Source organism: Manis pentadactyla, chromosome 11 (assembly GCF_030020395.1).
Source record: "Manis pentadactyla isolate mManPen7 chromosome 11, mManPen7.hap1, whole genome shotgun sequence".
In the NCBI taxonomy this organism is placed as follows: Eukaryota; Metazoa; Chordata; class Mammalia; order Pholidota; family Manidae; genus Manis; species Manis pentadactyla.
This window is the reverse complement of record NC_080029.1, coordinates 4,058,706-4,074,413: the sequence shown is the minus strand read 5'-3', so window position 1 is coordinate 4,074,413 and position 15,708 is coordinate 4,058,706. Positions and strand designations below refer to the sequence as shown.

General features: G+C 58.4%; 1 long non-coding RNA gene across 1 annotated transcript; it reads right to left on the bottom strand.

Annotated features, from left to right (window-relative positions):
* Positions 1-230: 230 nt before the first annotated feature.
* Positions 231-3,528, bottom strand: LOC130679449 (uncharacterized). The gene is made up of 3 exons (XR_008992390.1): positions 3,261-3,528; positions 1,137-1,265; positions 231-648 (listed from the first exon to the last, which is right to left on the bottom strand). It is a non-coding gene; the product is annotated as an uncharacterized LOC130679449 (long non-coding RNA).
* Between the last annotated feature and the right edge of the window lie 12,180 nt (positions 3,529-15,708).

The window sequence follows — 15,708 nt, the reverse complement described above, 5'->3', positions numbered from 1 at the left end:
AGACCTTGCCATATTTTGTTTTTGTCTTTTCAACCAGGAATATACGGCAGAGCGCTTCTCAGTTACTCCCTATGCCCATCGTCTCCATAGCAATCTAGAGAAGTACTGTGTAAACACGAAGCCACGTTCACACGTGTATGCAATTACTGTTGCTACAGTTCAATTCCCCCAGCGATCATTGGGAGTTAAGTAGATGATTTGCTTTTTCAGGAAATACTGGACTCTGTGCGTGTGTCCTCAGGCCATTTATTCATCAGTGCCTCCACCTTGTCGCCTGTGGCAACGGAGATCACAATCGCTGTCACCTCCCAAGGAGGTTGTTGGGATTCAGCAAAGGGATGCAGGTAAAGCTCTTGATGGCACCTGCCACTGGCCAATCCGCGTGCTCAGAGTCCTGGGCCTCCCCCCACCAAATCAGAAGGCAGCAGCAGGGCCAAGGGCAGTGCCCGGGATAGGGGCCGCATGAGGGAGGGACACCACGTGAGATGCCTGGAGGGCCCCACAGGTAACGACCTCCTGAGCAGGGCCTGGGTGCCGCTGCGGTGGGGCTCCTGGCCCTGTGGCTGAGTGAGGCCAGCTGGAGGGAGGGTATACATGCCTCAGTGGGGAGAGGAGAGGTCTCTGGCCCAGCTGTGGGGAGCTGTGACCCTGGGAGGAGAAGGATGAGCCAGATGGGGATGGGGGCGGAAACAAGGCCAGGGCAATGTCAAACCCCCAGGTGCAGTCAGGCTCCCGCCCTCGCCGCACCACGGCAGCATCCCCTCCAGGGCCAGGCCCTCAGGAGAGCAGGGACCACTGCGAGTCTTCTCTCTCTCCTCTGGGGCCAGCAGCCCTTCAGTGGCCTCCTCACCACAAGCATGGCAAGAGGTGATCTTGTCACTTCTGTGCTGAGCCTCCCATGCTGGGCTCTGTACCACGTGGTGGGGGCTTAGCAAACATTTGGTGCATGGTGGACTAGTACATGGTAGGTGCATAATCTATGTCCAGCCACTGAACATAGTAGGTGCTCAACAAATGTTTGCTGGGGGAGGGCCTGGCACACAGTAGGTGTTTCACATTGGCCAAATCAGCCCTTGGGTCTCGTGCCTGGAATGGGTCTGGGGGCTCCTAGCCTGACCCACTCACTGTATGCTCACCCCCAGGAGACCTCGGTCGCCCAGCTCCTCCTTGGCCACCTCTGCCAGGATCTGGGTGTCCTCAGGGGACCCCACGGGGCGGGCGCCACGGAACCGGGAGGCAGTGTTCCTTTCCCTCTTCACATCGGGCTAAGACTCAAAACAAAACTGTCAGATTTCAGAACATTTCACAGCGGCAAAAATAACTGCACTTGGGGAAAAACACGCAGACACTTCTCAAAGTCATCTAGTCGCTTCAACAATGTGCCAGAAGCTTCTGGAGTTGACAGGCTGTTTGCCGCACCAACTGTGCCCACCCTGCCAGCCGCATCTCCTGAGGCTGCCCCCCCAGCCCTCGTGTGCCAAAGACGCACGGAAGAGGCAGCGAGGCAGACACCGCAAAGCCACCTTTGTTTGGCCCTACTATGTGCTGACTCAAAAGCCATACCCAGAGTTTACAAGCCAGAGATGGCAAAACGGAGGTGCTGGGCCGGGGCCGGGGCCAGGCAGGAGAAAGGCCCCGTTGGGCAGGTACCTGATTATGCCCCAGCACTCAGCACGTACCATCCCACTGGGTCCTCACAGCCACCTCGAAAAGGCGCTGTCCCAAACAAGCTCTTACTTCTTTGTAAAACAGCAAGTTTTACAGATGGACTCTGAGCTTGAGAGGGGTTCCTAGGGTTGGGGCAAACCATGCTTTCCTGGGAGGGAATTCTGATTGTCTCCCCAATCTTTCCTCTCCTGTAGTAATAAAAGAGTTGGCATGCCCATCCAAAACCAGTATTTCATAGCCTCCTCGGTGGCCAGGTGTGGCCACCCCATCCTTCCCTCCCCACTGTGATGGCAGGAGCTCAGACAGCCACTTCAGACCCATGAGGACAGCAGAGCCACAAGGCAGAAGGAGCCTGGGCTGCAGACTCTGCAGAGCAGCCATGGGAGCCTGGCCTGTGTGCACACAGTCATTAAGGAAATTAATAGCCACCCTAAGCTAAGCCGCTGGCAACAGAAGTGTGTTCTTGCAGCTGCTTCTCTGGTTCTGTACCAGGAGTCAGGGAGCCTGGGTCTTATCCAGGGGAAAGGGAGGCTGGCAGAGAGGAGGGCTCTAAGTGGGGCAGTGGTTTGAGCCCTTGTGTCTTTCAGCCATCCTGTTGGCTGCTCTGTCCACGTGGACTGAAGATGCAGTTTGGCCTCTGAGGTGTGAGCAATGGCAGTGCTCAGAGCAGGTGGAGGCGGAAAGACGGAGAGACGCAGACAGACCCGGAGCACTCGAGAGGTGGAAGGACACAGCGAACACGGAGAGGGGCTGGGACCGGGCTGGTGGAGTTTAGGCGGTGACAGAGCCAGCTGAGGAAGAGGCGGACCAGCGGCCAGTCTGATCCGGGGCTCAGCTCCAGCAGGGGCCTGAGCTGCCCGCCGGGCCCAAGGTGGGATGCCCTGGAGGCAGATGGACATGCAGGTCTGGATTTCAGAAGACGGCCCGGCGGGTGAGCATGGGATCATCAGCTTCACTTTAGTGGTAAATGCTGAGGCAGGAAACGAGGTCGGAGAAGAGGGGAATAAGGAGGAGGCCCCAAAAGCAGGTCTAAGGACACAACGCCCCGAGGCTGGTGAAGGGGGTCCTCAGAGGACCACAGGCAGCATGGGGGGGGGGGGCAGGAGCCATGTGAGTGTGGGCAGACCACTCCTAAGGGGCCACTCAGACGGCGGCTGCAGGGGCAGAGGGGGGTGTTCGTCAGATGGCGGAGGACTCAGGAGGGGCTAATGTGGGGGGACATTCTTGCAGACGTGTTTCCTGAGACAGAATGAGTGTGCTGGACACCAGCAGAGGCCGGGCCCAGGGAGAGGGCTTCAGGGTGGGAGGTGCCAGGCTCACCCAGCGCTCGTGGAGCCGGGGCTGTGTAGGGCAGATGGGCTGACCAGGCGCCCTGTACAGCCTGTTTGTTCCAAGGCCTGGCTCTTTCATCATCCTTAATGTAGACCATTTTTACCCAATATGTTCCTTAAATTTAATCTTCATTAGTCTGTCTTTAAACCTTGCTCTTCTTCTAGGCAATAAACTCAGTGAAATCACAGATTTGATAGGTAACTTTTTCCTAATACCCATGAAGCCGAATGCACCATAATGTAAAAGGCCCACCCACATACCTGTCTGGGTCTTGGGCTCCGCAAGGTCCACCACGCTTCTGAAACTGAGGCGGGCCCAGGGCCAGCCACAAACTCAGTCTGTGGAGTGAGGCGACACACGTGGGCCCCACTTCCCCTCTCACCAGGCCCCACAAGGGTTGTAATCCATTCCTGCAAGGCTCTGGAATGGCTCCCGTGTCATGAGCGTCAGGCCCCTTGCCAAACGTGAGCAAAGGAAGAGGCTGTGAGGGTGCCAGTCCGTGCCACGCACACCCTGGGGACACCCAGCTTCTTCAAGTTCTCCCCGGGAGAGGTGCTCAAGGCGTGCAGACAGGCACCGCCTGCAAGGGTGGGGGGGAAACAGCTCTGAGGAGGCCACCCTCGTCCCCAGGGGGAGGCTGGAGACACACCATCCCGCCCATTTTTCACCATTTTTAAATTTGGTTCTCTCTGAGATACCAGGATCTGCAAATAAAACCTCACACTTCCTTTTCTGAAGCCGCTCCCTAAAGTAGCTCCTCTTACAGGTGGGAAACCAAGGCGGAGAGAGGCACATGACAAAATTTTAGAGTCAGATGGGACTCTAAAGAACAAACAGTCCGACCTACCCCCTCTTGACAGATGAGGAAACTGAGGCCCAGCAAGAGACTCGATGCCATCACCCAGCAGGGAAGAGGTGGGTGGCCGGGCTTGTGGCCCCATGCTCAGGAAACCCTTTCCTTCCCCGGTAATACTGCCCCGCCGTGCAAAAGGGCTGTGGGGCGTCGTTTCTCTCCTCCTCTGCGTCGTCTCCAGTTCATTCCATGGACACCGCAGCGTGGCTGGGGGACTGCCATCCTCGCAGAGAGGACACCAGCTGAGTTCAGGGTCAGAGCTGGGCCTGAGCTGGGCAAACACAGGCCTTCCTACACCGGCCGAGCACTTGGCAAAGGGCACTGAATTCTGACTGACTGCAGCGGAGGCCGGGCAGCCCCCGCCTACTCTACTCTCTGCACCAGGCCACATGCCAAGCCAATGGCACCCCAAGGGGCCAGCTCTCATGCACAGATAAGAAGTGCCTGTGGTTAGCATGAGGTCATTTGCCCCGGGACGCCTGGCTCTCCAGGGCCAGGGACACCCCTCTGCCCTCCAGGGCCTCTCTGAGCCCACGGAGCCCCCGCACAGTCCTGTTTAAATCACTTCAAATTCTAAGCTCGCAGGGTCCAAAGAGCAGACCCAAACATACTTCTATAAAAATGTGTTTGAAAAGAACATTCTCTACTCCTGCTGGCCCTCTGCCTGCTTCCACTTTGGGGTTCTGGGCAGACTTTTAGAAGTAAACTTCTCACCAATTACCATGAGCAAAACAACTCCCAGAAGATCCCAGCTGGTGCCAGGAGGAGCAAGGAGCAAGCCCCTTTTGCAAAGGGTTTCCGCTTAGTCTCTGGAAATCCCAGGAGATGCCCGTCATGTTGGCACAGGCCGTGCCCGCAGCTGACCCAGGCAGGCCCTTGTCCCCTCTGCCTCCACCCACCACCCCCCACCCCCAGCCATCTCTTGCCTTCCCCCTCAGCTCCTGGGCCAGAAGGAGCCCCTCAGCTGCCGGGAGCCAACAACGAGCTTCTCCAGCCCCGCAGCACACGAGTCCAGGAGCTCCAAGCAGAGAGGCCGGGTGGTCAGCCCAGGCTCCCCAGGACCCACCTCTGAGGTCCAGTCACCCCGTCCCCATCACCACCGCTGCAGGTTGCTGGAGTTCTGAGTGACGCAGGCCAGGGCCCCCTCCCACACTGTGCGAGGATGCTGTGTGTTCTGGAGCGAGGTCTTGGACGTGGCCAGAGGCTGCCAAGGAGAGGCGGATTCCGGGAGGCCCACCTCCCCTCCACTCCCATCACACTGTTGCCAATCATTAAAGGGAAAAGCAGGAGGAAGGGCCGTCAGACGTGCTCTGCTCGCGGCCAGGGCCAGGGAAGTGGGCCTCACCGCGTCCCCGGATGATCCCAGCACACTCAGAGCTGGGCCTTTCTGGAACAGATTGGAAAATCCTCCGGAGCGGGTGGGGGCCGCGCCAGCTGCTTGGGGAAATGTCTTTCAGAGCTTAAGGGCATCAATTCTCCTCCCTTGCCTCTCGTTCAGGCTGCAGGCTGCGCAGCCCTGTACTGCAGTGGGTTGGAGGCTGGGGCTCAGAGAGGAATCCAGCACAGCCCCCCGCCTTGCTTGACAGCCTCCGCCCAGAGTAGGCCACAGTTCCGACCAGAGACAGCAGCTCTCCTGCAGGATAACAGATGGCTGCGCAGGGTGGGGGCCTCCGGGGAGGAGACGGGTCAGGGAAGGCTTCCTGGAGGACGCAGCTCTAAGGACTGAGTAGGAATTAACCAGAAAACAAATGGGGGAAGGATATGCCATGGGGTGGGAGCAGAGGCGTAAAGGCCCCAGGGTGGGAGCAGAGCTGCAACAGAACACGTATGCGTGAGGGCAGGAGAACGGAGGCAGATCCAGGGAAGGAGGTTGGGTGGATGCAGAGGTCAGCCCAGACGGAGCATCTGTGCCACACGAAGGAGTGTGGGCTTCATTTAGAGAGCAGTGGGGAGCCATGGAGGACTTTACACAGGTGATAACACAGACTGGGTTTATGCATTAGAAAGTTTACCCTGTTGGCCGCCAGGCACAGGGCAGTATTAAGGGAGGAAAACCATCTGGAGTAGGTGGGGGACTGGGACACAAACATCCTTTCTGGATCTGCAGCGGTATGTCCCCAGCCCTCCCCGCCAGGCCTTTTCTCGAGCCTCACAGTTCAGACTCACCGTGATCCCCCTGCCTCTGAGCCTTTGCATATGCTGTTCCCTCTGCCTGGTGTGCCGTTCTTTGCCTTCTGCCTGCAAGACGTGTGCTCAGGGGCAGTCGGAAAGCCCATCCTGGTGTGTCTTCTTATCCACCCCTCTTCTGGGAAGAATTTGTTGTCCCACTAGATGGTTCTAGCAGGGGGCTTTGGAAATGATTAACCTCATTAATAGAACAGGGGGCAAAATAGCTGAACTACCCAAGAGGGTAAAGTGCAATCTGTACAATAAAAAGAAGTCAAGAATGGGTGATCAGATGCTGAAGGCAGTTTCCCCAATAAAAGTTACAATTCTTTGCCCAGTTTCCACTCCAGAACCAGTATTCAGACCAGGAATCTATTGTAAGAAGGTGGGTTATCTCCAGGAGGACGGACCCTGGGCCACCACAAATGTGCACGGTAAGGATGCTTGGTTTCCCCCAGATGACTGTAAGGCTGTCCGCTGAGGATCCTCACCTGGGAGAGGAGAATACTCAGGCAGGTTGAAGGCCACTGAACACAGAATTTGAGGTGACACTCTAGAGACTGAATGTATCCATTAGAATGATACCAATGGGGGCCAGGTAAATGGATTCCTGACCCAGGTGTGGCAACCAATGGCTATTTCCCTGAGTAACGAGTAATTCAAGTAGACATATTTGGTAGTTGGTACAAGCCCAACCTTGGCCTTGTCTGAAACTATCTTCCCCTACCTGTGCCAAGAATGTAAACCAAAAGCAATGTCACACATGGGGGAATGGCCCAGAGGAATGTCACTTTTAGAGACCCAGAGGAGGCAGGAGTGGTGGTCCCTGACACATCTCCATTTAATTTGCCTGTCTGACCCAGGAAAATCTGAGGGATCTTGGATAACAGTAGCAGATTACTACAAACTCAGCAAAGTAGTTGCTCCAATTGCAGCCACTGTGCCAGGGTGCATGCTTGTTAGCACAGATTACCGTGGCCCCAGGGACATGGTATAGGGCCATTGCATTCTCTTCATCCCTGTAAGAGGATTCGAACAGTTTGCATTGACTTGGAAGGGACAGCAATGTTCATTTACACCAGGGCTGTGTGATGTCATCTTTGTCACATTGTAGTCTGAAGTCCCTGTCATATTACTGGCTGGACATTCCATGGAACACCACATTGGTCCACCATCACAATGATACTGTGCAAATGTAACTGCATGAATACATTAGAGGCTTATCTCCAGAGGGAGAGAGAGAAACCCTATGGATATTCACAGACCTCCTACACCAGTAAAAATATTAGGGATGCAGTGATCTAGGACATGCCAGGACATCCCTTCAAGAGCAAAAGACAGTTACATCTTGCACCCCTCTCTCCACCCCCACCGTGAAGAAGGAAACACAATGCCTGGCAGGTTTCTTTGAGTTACGGCGGCAGCATATTCCATACCTGGGAATGTTGCTCTGACCCTATACTAGGTGACCCAAAAGCTGCTAACTCTGAGTTGTGCCGAGTGGAAAAGGGCCCTGCAGCAGGTGCAGGCTACAGTGCAGCCCTGCCCTGGGGACCACATGATCTGTCATTCCCTATGGTCTTAGAGGTTGCACTGGCAGGAAAAGATGCCAAGACTTCATGGCAAACCCCAATAAGAGAATATCAAAACAGATGCCTCAGTTTCTGGAGCAAGCCCATGACATCTGCAACAAAGAATTAGAAATGTTTCAATAAACAGCCACTGCGGTGCCACTGGACCCTGCTGGAGACAGAGTGCCTAACCATCAAGTGACCCTGCAGTCCCAATTACCCATCATGAAATGGTTTCCATCAGACCCACCAAGACATGAGGTGAATTAGGCCCAGCAGTCTTCCATCATGAAAGGCAAGTGGTGAGCTGAGATTAAGGCCAAGCAGGACCAGGCCTCCTAACTTCCACCAAGGCTTCACCCTCAGCTCATACCTGTAGCCACACCTTTACCATCTTTACCATCAGCTGATACAGAAGGAAAGTCCGAGCTTGGTTCATGGACGCGCAGCTCAGTATATGAGTGCAAACCGAAAATAGATGGTGGCTCCTCTAAGCCACTGGAGAAGGCCGTGAGAGGCAGCGGAGAGAGGGATCCTCCAGACAGGCAAGGCTTGAAGCAGTCATCCACTTCGTGGAAATGAGATCGAGCCCAGAGTTAGTCTATAGATGGATACATGGGCAGTGAAAAATGGCTTAGGCAGCTGGTCAGGGGCCTGGAAGTAGAAATATTAGATCAGGCCCAAGGAGGTTGGGGTAGAGGCATGTGCACGGACTGTACACAGGGTGGGGGCTTTCGTATTGCACGTTAACACCCACTAGAAAGCACCCACTTAAGGAGTGGCCCTAAAACCCCAGTGACTTGGCCATGTGACACTAGCCAGCCTCTCCGTGGCCACGCCCATGGCCATTGTGCCAGGAGCCCACGATGGCAGAGATGAAGGTGGCCTGGCTGTGGGGGTTCCCCCTCGCCAGGGCTGGTCTAGACTGAGCCACTGCTGGTCAGCCAGCCAGCCAGCAGCAGGGAGCGATGCTGAGTCCCCAGTGTGGTGCCGGTCCTAGAGGAAACCAACCAGTCTCTTAGAAGCAACTTAACTACACTGAGGTTCTTCCTTCCTAGAAGAGGCAATGATGCGTCTTGCAAGAACAGAGAAGCATTATGGGAGCAGGTTGCCTTTTATTTTCACAGGGCCTCTGTCAGCACGACCATCTGAGAGCTCACAGAGCATTCAGTCCCCTGATGTGAGATCCCGCTTAGTATCATATCAGACCAAGGACCCACTTTACAGAAAAGGGGGCGCTGGAGTGGGCCTGTGGCCATGGGATCTGCTGTTCGTGTTGCAGACATGCCACCCAGAAGATGCCAGCCTGGCAGAGATGGAAGGGCCTGTCTAGAAGCCGAAATGAGTGCTCAAGGCAATACCTTGCCAGGACTGGGCGCTGTCCTCAGAGTGCAGTGCATGCTCAGTCAGTGACCTTTATATCATTTCGTGTCTCCACTGGGTAGAATATGTGAGTCCAAGAACTGAGAGGGGGATGCAGGGGTGGCCACATTTACTATCACTCCCATTGACCCGTTTGGGGAATTTGTGCTTCCTGTCCCTGCAGTTCGGGGCTCTGTTAGAGCCCCCAGCAGGGGACACAGTAAGGCTTTCATTAAACTATAAGCTACAGCTGACACTGGGCCAAGGGACCAGCAGACCAGCAGATAAGAGGAGACGTTACCTGGCAGGCTGACTGATCCTTGTCGTCAGGAGGTTGTAGGGCTGCCGCGTCACCATGGAGATATGGAGAGGTCTGTGTGGCATGCAGGTGACACCCCTGGGCACCTCTCGGGTACACTTTTGCCGAATTTTAATGGTAATATGAGAAAGTGCAACAGCCATGCCTAAGAAGGTCTGGTGCCTGGGGCTCACATGGTTCAGGGATGAGGGTCTGGGTGAGCCCACAGGGAAGCCACCAGCCCGGCAGGAGTGCGTGTGAGGTCAAAGGGAATCCAAAACAGAGAGCCGAGGACGGGGCTGAAGGCCATCTGCAGCCGTCCAAAGCTCAGCCGTGCGGCCTGCTGCGGTTTGCCCACTCACCTTCCTCTTCCGAGTCCCTGTCAGGGAGAGAGGCCTACCGGAATCCTGAGGACACCACCCCCGCAGCCCGTGTGAGGGGCGGCCCTGAGCAGCGGCAGGGCCTGCTTGCGCCACAGCAGGCTGCCCAGGCGCCCCTGCAGGCCCTGGTGTCCCCGACGGACTCCCTCAGCTCTCAGCCCTCTTTGGGGACATCTAGGCTGCAGAGAGCCGCCCCAGGACACACCCTCTTCTGGGAGGCAGTCCACTCCCAACAACCCGTCAGTGGGAGAGTAGAAAGGCCCGCCAGTCTCATGCAAGCTCGGGACCCCCTGAAGGGTTGTCCCAGCCCCGGAGCTTCCTGTGGGGTCGGCTGAGGCCTTGTTGAGACTTCAGTACAGCTCAGCATCATCGAACTCTGCCCATGGCTGCCTCCCCCACTTGCACAGGTGATGATCCCAAGCCTTGTCCCTAAAAATCTCCTTGCCCAGGGATCTACCTGTTGGAGCCACAGTGCCCAACCTGGGACCCCGGCTCTGAAAGGCTGCATGCAGCCCTGTGTCCCCCCTGCACACCCACGTGGACTGTGACGTGAGCAGGAAAAGGCCTGTGCTGCATCCAGCCGCTGAAGAGAGTCACTAGCTGCAGGGTGTGCTTACCTGGCCTCCTTTCTGGAAGGAGGAACAACTGAGTGAGAGAATGCACTAGTAGGCCTGTCTGACAGAGGAGGCCAGGAAGAGCAGGGTCCTCTCTGCCTCCCACCTGCAGAACCCTTGATGGGGAGGAAGGGTAATGGACGAGCTCCTGAGGGGACTCCAGCCTCTGCACGGCGTTCCCGGCCTCCATGGGCTTCTGCCGCCTCCCCTGGCTCCTCCTGCGTGACATCCTGTCCTCCAGGCACACACAGCTTATGCGGGGAGCCGATGCAGGCCTCAGCACCAGAGTTGCACATCCACACGGAACAGGTTAGGGGCACTGAGGGTCTGGGGTCTGCCCCTCCCACCAGCGCGAGAGCCCTGGAGGGCAGTGGTTGTGGCAGACGCACCTCTGAGTCCTCACACCCAGGATAGGGTGGGCACTCAAGAATACCTATGGAAGAATCCAGAAAGCCTGTTTCCCCATCCAAGGGCCAACCTCTCAGGACACACACCCAGGGCCTGTGACCCACCAGTGATTGGTGGGGGCCGGGGCACCCTGCTCCAGGGCCCCAGGAAATGCCTGCAGATCTGGGGAAGGCACACATGTGCACAGCTGGGGGAGTTGCGGTCAGACCCCCTGGGAGCCGAGGTCCCCTGCCACCTTGTCACTTCCCTGACCCAGAAGTGCCACCCCCAGTCTGTCATAAGAGCTGGTGCCAGCTGCCCAGACAGCTCTGCCCTGCACCCCAGGCCACCCCCCGCCCGGCAGCTGGGTCTTCTCCCCCTGAATCATCGAGGCATAAAGTAACTTCCCAGGCAGTGGCAAGCGGACAGCTCCTCCCCCAGTTTCAGAGGCGCATGCTGCATAGCCAATCCTGCCACTGATGAGGGCTTCGGGAGGGCCTGCTCCCTGGGGCCCTGGTGGGGGAGCAGGGGTTTCCCGAGGCACTCTCGTCAGGGGGCAGAGGGACTCGTGGGCAGGCAGGGAGGGTGGGCCGGGCTCCTGGGAGCACTCGGGCCCACTCCACACCCACTGGGCAAGGCTGTACTGAGGGCCACTGTCTGCCGGGGATGCACAGGCAGTGCAAGTTCAGGGTGGGGTGGCCCGTGGGGGATAGAGCAGGGGACTGAGTGGGCAGGACTCAAACCCAGGCTGCAGTCCTATGCAGCCGAGGCCCTGTGGAGAATGGGGCCTTCTCACACCCACTGATGGTCCTGGCTCCCAGGGAGGGCCAGGGTAAGGAGGCAGATCTCAGGAGCTTGGGACACTGCTGGGTGTGCAGCCACGTGCCACAGCAGCAAGGGCGAAGCCCCACGCCTGGCGTCCATGTCCACCTATCCTTCCAAGCCAGCTGGGACACTGGCACCCTCCCTCCAGTAAGCAGAGCCTGGAGCCCAAGACTATGGAATGGAGAGATCAGTGCCCATCTCCATACACAGCTTCGGTTCTGCCGGAAAGGGGCCTTCACCCCGCATTTCCATCACAAGCCTCTGGGACCCTGCCCAGCGGATGGGGTGGGGACGCCAGCTATGTCGCACGCAGCCTGGGCTGCCCCACGCGAGGGCCTCCGCCTCTCTGAGCCTCAGTTTCCCATCCTCCGGGGGCCACCACAGCACTGATGGACCTTGTTCGCCAGGTACATGCATGTCAGATTCCTTGTCCCTTGGAATGGACTCCCGAGAGGGTGCCCGCCGAGCCCAGGCCCGCACTGGGCTGCCCACACCTGGCTCCAGAGGGGAAGAGGCGAAAGGAGGAGGAGGCCAGGCGTTTGCTGACAGGCCTGCCCTTTTTATGAGACGCTTCCAACCCTTTTTATGTCCAAATTCCACTTCTTTTGTGAAGTGATGGTAACAGTAGACAGTAGCTGTTATTGTGTTTTTGTTTTCAATGTTCTTACTTGGCAAAATATAAAGTTGGCACACTATGGCAGGAACTAAAGTTGATTTTTGCAATTTTAATGTTTGCGAAATCTGCGGGCCTGAAGCTTTGTATGAATCTCATTTAATTCTCGCAACATCCACACGGCCCAGGGTCATGGTGCCCGTTCCAAGGGTGGGAGATCGGGCGGGTAGAGAAGGACCCACCCAAGAACTCACCCCGTAGGCTCCGGGGTGGGGTGTGAGCTGGCTGGCTGAGCAGCCCCCATCCTGACCACCCCCAGGCTCTCCCCACGGCCCTTCTCCAAGGACCAGCCACCACCCTCCAGGGACGGAGGCCTCCACTCCCGCCCAGCCAGCAGCAGGAGAAGTGGTCATCCTGGCATTGGTGCCGATTTGAGTCAGCTAGCCACACTCCACCTTCCCCATCCCGACTGAACAGGCAGGCCGCCTCCTGGCCCAGCCAGTCCGTGAGCCTCCGCTCCAGAACCAGGGTCCAGCTCACAGCCATGGGGGCTCGGCCTGGGCCGGGGATCCAGGGGGTCCTGGGCCACCCCGCCTGGGCCACCGGCAGCTCGCTGTCCTGAAACGCCCCAGATGGAGGGCCTAACTCAGTTACTCAATGACAGTGAGGACAAGTTGTTTTCGGTGGCCACAGGCCAAAGGCTCTGACTGTGGTCTTGCCTCACCTCAAGAGACATGCGGGCGCGGGGGAGGCTGCAGGAGCACCCCCACCACCACCGCCAGTCCCTGCTCGCTCGCCCTGCCACGCTCCCCTCCCTCCACAAGTCCCCAGTAAACGCCAGCCTCCGCAGGTTGGCACACGAGGCCCCAGCCCCCACTGGAGCTCCTGCGCCCACACGCATCCTGAAGTCCAGCCAGACCCGTCCTTCCCTGTGCTTGTGCTGTGCCCTGGGCCTGCGCCCCACCCCTCCCATGAGATCTGTGCATTCCTGCCAGGCCTGCCGCTGCTGCAGCAGTGCCACCACCTCCCTGCAGGCCTCCTGGTGCCCCGAGGAGATGTCCTCATGCCCTGGGCCCTTGCTCAGAGCCTCTGTGTTCTCCTCTGTGAAATAGGCACGATAATAGCACCTTGTCACCAGGTTGTGGTGAGGCCGGGAGGAATGAGACAGTCCCTGTCAGTCCCAGCCACTCACCCCTAGTGACTGCCCAGTTAACGGGGAACCCCCTCTCCTCATTCCTGGGCTTCCCTGTCTCTGTGGGTGGCTCTTCCTCCTCTTCCATCCGCCCCATGAACAGGTCTTCCCTGGAGCTGTGGGCTCCCGCTGGCCTGCGCCTCTCCCCACCCCCTGAGCGGTCCCGCCACCACCCACAGCCGCCTCGAGGCCCCACTCTCCTGGGCTCCACGCCAGCATGCCAGCTGCCTGTGGGCACATCCACCTGGGTGACTCTGCGGGGCTCAGCTCGGTGCTTCCCAGCACTGCCCATCCACACCCCCTGCCCCAGCTCCTGCTGGCCGGGTGCTGTGAAGTCATTTCTAACCCCACTCTTGGTATCGAATCCTTTAGTGTTTAGGAATGCCTTTGGCTGCCCATGAGAGACGGCCCAGTGAACGGTGACTTGACCAAAGAGGGGTTTGTTTTTCCAGCATAACAAGGAGCCCTTGGGTCCCAGGCTACTGGCATTGGTTCAAAAGCACTAGGCCAGGCCCTGACGGTGTCTCTTGATCTTCACCTCATTGTTACAAAAGGGCTGCCCTGACTCCAAACACCAGACCCTCAAACAGTGCTCAGAGGCAGGACAGAGGGATGTGCAAGAGGGTGCTCCTCCCCACATACCCTCCCTTATTAGGGAGGACAGCCTTCCTCACAAGGCTCCAGGACCACCCCAGCATCCCTTCCATGGCACCTCCCTGGCCACCCTGGGCTGCAGCGGGTCTGGGAAGGCAGTTTCCCTCACGGTGAATGGCAGCACAGGCACCCAATCACCCGCACCGGAAACCAAGCCCCCCCCCCCGGGGGTTTCCTCATCTCTCTCTCCAGGCCCAGCCCCTCCAGGCCACTGAACAGGCAGAGTGATATTTTTTAAACCCAAGCTTCTCCAGGACTCCTGGCTTCTCTAGGAAAGGTTAGAGCTCCTTCATCTGCCCCCTGACTGTCCTGGCTCTTCCCATCCTTACCCCAACCATTTTCCAATAATCTCCAGATTCAGTAAGGAACCCCCCCACCCCAGACCCCATCCTAGACAGGAAATGAGTGCAGGCGGTCTTGGTGGGAGGGGAATCCCAGGACACCAGGAGGGCCCCGAGGAAGTCAGCAGGGCAGGGAAAGGGCCCGCAGAGCGTCAGCACCGAGGAGAGCAGATTATCCCCTGGGAGCTCGGGTGTCCCTCCTGAAGGTCACAGGAGCCGGGGTACTGACCCACCTGCTCCTCGCGGCCACTGCTGAGGTCTGCGCCAGGGTGGGATGGACTGGGCCTCAAGTGCCTGGCACTTGTGGCCTGAACTGCTGCCCTAGGCAGAGATATGGGCCCTGCGGGGTAGACAGGGCCTGCATCTGCCCGTGTGTGGCCACAGCAGGCAGCAGAGCTGAGATGCCAGGTTTGCCCTCTCCCCTGCTGCCAGGGGCTGGTCAGGGGCAGGAGGCCCTGGTGAGCATGGCGGGAGGGAGGGCCAGGAGGAGAACACAGTAGGACAGCACCAACGAGGGAGGGGCCGGGCTGGGATCCAATCCTCACTGGCCATAGAACACTGCTGCCATCTCGGCAAGCCACAGCCTGCTGTGGGCCTCGGTCTCCTTGCTAGGTGAATGGGTACCGTCTCCCTGCGTCACAGGCTGGCTTCGAGCAAGGCACGTGGTGTGCACACACTCATGCCACAGCAGTGGAGGGCAAAGCAGGCTAACAAGGGTTACCTAGGGAGAGGCCACCCCAGCCTGGCCCCAGGCCTCCCAAAGCCTGCCCTGGCTGGCCCGCCCCCCCGTCTGTGGGGGCTCCTGTCCAGCCTGCCGGGTCCAGCCCAAATGTCCACTCTCTGAGTGCCAGGCAGAGAGGGCTGCTTCCTGCCCGGGCCTCTCCACTCCATAGCCCTGCCTCAGGGGCTGCAAGTGTGTGGCCTCACCAGCTGCCCCAGCAGACCTGCAGTTCCACCAAGCAGCCCTCACGCCCTCACCAGGGCCCTGTGGGCGGGGACAGAGCTGGCTGCCCACTGTGCCGTCCAGGCCTCAGCAGTTCAGGATCCCGTGGGATGCCTCCCTCAGGTCTCACCCTGGCAGCTGAGCCCCAGCTCACAGGCAAGGCACAGACCAGGGCCAGGAGGCACCTGAGCTCTAGGGAGTTAAGGCCACAGGGCCCCTGGGGGTCCTTCCGCCACGAGGGCCTGTGGCTTTTCAGCGCATCCTTTGGGGACGTTCCTGATTGCCCGTCCTCTGGCCGTGGAGTGGACGCCGAGAGATGGGACATCCCTAGAGGACCACTGAAGGGGGGGAGGTGGAGGCCCAGAGAGGGCAGAGCTGCACCCGAGGCGGCCCAGCCCAGGAGGCCCTCCCCTTGCCCCCACTTCACCCAGAGACCTTCTGAAGCAGAACCAGCCTTCAGGAAAACTCTTCTGGGCTCCAGGCGGGGGCCTGGGGCCAAGCCACAAAGC